Source organism: Sminthopsis crassicaudata, chromosome 4 (assembly GCF_048593235.1).
Source record: "Sminthopsis crassicaudata isolate SCR6 chromosome 4, ASM4859323v1, whole genome shotgun sequence".
Classification (NCBI taxonomy): domain Eukaryota; kingdom Metazoa; phylum Chordata; class Mammalia; order Dasyuromorphia; family Dasyuridae; genus Sminthopsis; species Sminthopsis crassicaudata.
Window position 1 is genome coordinate 401,084,037 of NC_133620.1, and position 5,121 is coordinate 401,089,157.

Genomic DNA, 5,121 nt, shown 5'->3' on the forward strand with positions numbered 1-5,121 from the left:
GTGCAAGATAATCTCAATTGCATAAGTATCATTTCAACTCCTTAGCATTACACCATCATTGGGATATAAAATTAATTCTCAGATCTTAGTCCTTAGATGATGGGATTAATTTGCAGTCTGTCTCTATACTGGTTGAGCTCACTTCCCAAAAGTTGAACAAGGTTAAACTATGAAAAGGAGAAGTTACTCAGACTATATTTTGCCCAGTGGCCACACTTTATACATTATATATAATCTGGATGAACATATAGCAAAGGAGATTGATAGGGAGAAGTCAGGTAGGAAGATTTTTTTTTTTTTAATCACCTCTATATTGAAGGATTTCATTGAGGTATAGAAAAGTGTATATTTATTTTGATGTATTTAATACCTTTCAGACCCCTTCCCTTGCCTCTTTGCTGCCTTGATCTTCAGTTTAAAGATAATAATTCAGAGTTTTAATCCCAATTATCCCTATGTATTATGGGACAAATTCTGTCCCACCAAAGCCTTAGTCTTTTGGAAACTGAAACAAGTGGTAATGTCCTAAATCAAGTTAGGGGACAGTACATGACTGAACATGAGATAAGAGATGTCAAAATGCTTTGAGAGTAAAAGCAAGCTCTTGGTATTATTACTTTACTATTATTGTAAAGTTCTCTGCAGGCATAAAAACTAACAAAAAGAGGAATTAAAAATAGCCCTCTACCAATTTTTAAAATGCTCTCATACCTTCTCAAAACTTTAATGGCTCTTATTAGCTAGAACAGGCCTATCACAGAAGTACAATGCATAGAAACTCTTTCCTAGCTCAGTTCCAAATCACCACAGCTACTTTATAATAATGTATGAGCTAATGGGATTGAAATCAATGGCCATGCTCAGCAGGGACACCCACACAGCAACCCACCCCCACCCGGGGACCTCTCCTCTTGAGAGAGCCAGAGAATAGCTCTAACAGCAGGATTATCATATGCTTTTTTGGAAATGGCTCTCAAACCCACAAAAGCCCACCTACTACAAACAGGAGGGAGCTCAGTGCTAATTTGCTAGAGTAAAGGTAAGCATTGAAATGAGTCTCCATGATCACATTTAATGCTATTCAATGCTCCCCTTTTTGGTGGGCTGAGAACCTGGAATCCCAGTTTCCCTCAACTCTTTCCTCTTCACCCAATAATGTGTTCAGTGAACTTGGACTAATCAGTGCCATCTTCTATGTAACTCCATGAATTTAGCAATAAAATGGTTTTAGTTCCCTGTTGTAAGTACAGCCTTTCCTAAGTATTTTAAATTCTCTGGCCAGTGATGTACAGCAAGCCCAAAGTAATTTTTTTAAATGATAGCTCTAAACACCATTTTTAGCTATTGGTGGGCAAATAGAAGTCAGAGATAAGAGATTTACCTAAATCTAGGCAATCCAAAGAGAAACTTCCATAGGGCTTGTACTGAGTGAATCCAGTCTCATGAGGATGGACAGTCCAGATTAAGTCTTGCTTTCCCTCTATTCTTTATAGGATTTTCTTTGAAGTTTCTCTTCTATATTTTTTTAAAATTTAAAATAAAGTGTAGGTATCTGGTTGGGACAGAGTACTTCAGAAAGCATTTATTCTGCTTTAGATGTGAATCCAAATTCCAGAAAAAGGCTTTATTTTACAATTTTTTTTTTTGTCTCTTTCCATTTCATAAGAAATGGTTCCTATCAGCCAAATCTTTAGCCCATTAGACCAGGACTTCTTAAATTTTTTCCACTCATGACCCTTTTTTTTTTTTTTTTGACTGAGGCAATTGGGGTTAAGTGACTTTCCCTGTGTCACACAGCTAGGAAATGTTAAGTGTCTGAGACCAGATTTGAACTCAGGTCCTCCTGAGTACTCTTTCCACTGCTCCACTTAGCTGCCCCTTTTTACTCACAAAATTTTACATGAGCCCGGGTATATAGGTATATACACAAACCAAACATTTACTGATAATAAATCATAATTTCATGACCGCCACATTCAGTTGCAAGACTCTAAATGGGTTCATGACCACAGTTTAAGAAGCTGAGCATTAGGGCAGTTCATTTTTGGATTAGAAACTTTTGGATGACAGGAGTTTGCTAGTTTTCCATCTCTCACTCTTTCACATTTGCTAGCACAAAAACACAAATCTATTGTCACAATCGAGATATAAATGAAAGGGCAAACTAAGGCAGATCTCCAAACGAGGTAATATTTATTAGCAGGAGCATGCTACCTGTCAATAAATGGGTCAATGGATTGCCTTCATTATTGTCAAAGACCCCAAGCAAAAGGACAGTTCACCTGTAAAGAACAAAGAACAGAACAGAGTAGATGACCTCATGAAATTAAGGGTAGCAGGACTAGTTACAGAGCTGAAGCACTGGGAATCCCAGATTGGTTGGAAGTTTGGTAATAGGGGCTAGCAATGATGTCCATCCCCCCATCTCCTTTTATTCTTTCAGGGGAGTAAGAAGTGTTCTTTATCTGATTCCAAGTGTGAGACAGTGGCCTAGATTTTTGGACAACTAAACTAGACATCCTTGAAGGATGGCATAAAGATATCAGACCTGATTCCCTTTCTGTTCACATTTCCCAAGGTTAGCAAAATTCCCTGAGACAAGAATAGATGGATTTTAAAATTTAACCCATTACAGATCACCTGAACTCTGAACTAAGTTGAGAGACAATGAATAATGACTTGAGCAGTTACAGGACAAAAGCAGCTACTGGGCAAAACAAATTACTTGTAAATAGGATCAATAAAAATGATACAGGACCATTTTTAATCTTCTCACTATGAAGAACCTGTGATTTTGACAACATGGGAAACTCCCCTTTCCTTGCAGATTGCAACTTGCCTACAGCACACAGTACACGAATTCAGTGGGTTTATTTAAAGCATATAGAGGTTAAATGACTCACTTTTTCTGAGTGCACAGCTAGTAAAAGTGTAGGAGGCAGGGTCTGAACTCATGGCCTCTTGATTCCAAACCCAAAAGACCAAGCATGACACTGTGCTGCATGACACATAGTATTGTAGAAGCAAACAAAAGCCCCCATTGTTCCCTCTTTTAGAAATATTAATAAAGCATATAAAAATATTCTAGGTTTTTTTTTTTCTAGTTATTCTAGCCTTTGGACCAATCTGAGAAACTCTTATCGGGCTTTTTCTAACTATTGATCACAAAACGTAATTCTGCTTAGCTCTCTCTGATTAGCCCAAAAAGGATTCTCCTCTGAAATAATTAGGGTGGTATCTAGACAAGGACAAACAAACCTTGAATGCTTCACCCTGAAAGGATTAGGGTAATGATTAGAAGGAATAAATCTATTGGATTACTTCAATTAATGGAAATATTTCTTGAGTTTACCTTTGACCATCTGGGAAGAAAAATACTTAAAGAAAGTGGTCATAAAGGGATTAAGTGATTTTAGAAGATTATTCTTCAAGGGTATCTGAAAGTTAAGAGATTATTGTCCTCTTTGATGAACTAAAATGCTAGCAACTTTACCCAGAATGTTACAACCATGTTTTAACTCCTTGTGTAATTTGTCTATTATACAGGAATGCTAAAATTATAACTCCAAAATGTTGAGATTGTGAGATATTTGCAGCATAATTGGGGATAATTCTCTTCATCTTTGGTTCTCTCCCCAAGCAGAAATGCTTAGGTTTAGAACACTCTAAATTAATATAAATTCTTTCTGGCAGATTTGTGCCTAAAATGCAAGGTATAGATTTTTCCCACAATAAACAGTTAATAAATACTCGCTGGTTAATTAATTGTTAACAACATGCAAATAAGCAACCAATTCTATGATGATAAGTGTAGCATAAAGGACCACAACTAGGACCATAGCATCTGGAGTTCTATGTGATTCCTTAGTCTATATAAAAGGAGTTTCAGGGAAACCAGATTAAAATATAATTGGAAATATTTAACAACAGCAGCAATAATAATAATTGTATAATCATGTCCAACTATTCATGACTCTATTTGGGATTTTCTTGGTAAAGATTCTGGAGTGGTTTGCCATTTCCTTCCCAAGTTCATTTTACCGATGAGGAAACTGAGGCCAACAGGGTTAACCACTTAAGTGACATTTAAGTGGCCAGTCAGGTCAGATTTGAATTCAGGAAGGTGAGTCTTCCTTCCTTCAGGTACAGTGCTCTGTACACTATGGCACCACTAGCTTCCCAAATAATAATAATAGTTAATATTAATATAGTACCTCCAATGTGCCCAGACATTGTGTTAGGTGCTTTATAATTATTTTCTCTTGATCCTCACAACAACCCTGAGAAGTTAAGTACTATTATTGTCCCCACTGAGGCAAACAGAGATTAAGTGACTTGTCTGGGGTCACCGAGCTAGTAAATGTCTGAATTAGGATTTGAACTCAGGTCCTCCTGTTCTCCAAGTCTGAAACTATATATTATGCTATGTAATCCCTAATGACAAAATAAATTAAAATACAATAAAGCTTAAATAATGTTAATATGTGATTTTCTAAGTCAGTATGTGGCCCATGAGCATCCTTATGTAGGGTTCAGTGGCCCCTGTTTCTATTTCAGTTTGATATTGTTCTATACCCAGTCACTGAAGGTCTGGACTATGTGCATTGCTTGGGGAGCCTTCCTCTAAGTAGGGAAATTAGACTCCCATTTCTCACACTTGTTAGCTCACTAACAAAGACCCATGTTTATATCCCAAGGACAATGCTAATTATAGTTTGAGTTCCAGCTTCTAGCTGGATCTCACCAAAAATGGGAGTAAAAGATCTATCCAATGCATAGTGTAAATCAGTCACACACCATGCAGGTAAGCCAATTTAGGTAAAGCAGCAAGGCTCCCTGAAGATAAGACAGGAGACATACCAAGCAAACTACCACTAACTATCACCTTAGCCACCATCCTTCCCAGACCCTGAGAGAGGTATACCAGGAAGCCCAAATGTTTTGGGAAGAACAACGTTCTCCAACCCTCAGACAACTAGACCTATTTCCAGTCTAGCCCCCACCACAAACTTCCAGGAGTGAAACCATTGTGAAGGAAGGACCAACATTCCTCATTATCACTAGTGAAAACTGCTGACCAGCCGCCATCATCAGTCAGATGGACACAAGATCCATAGCTAT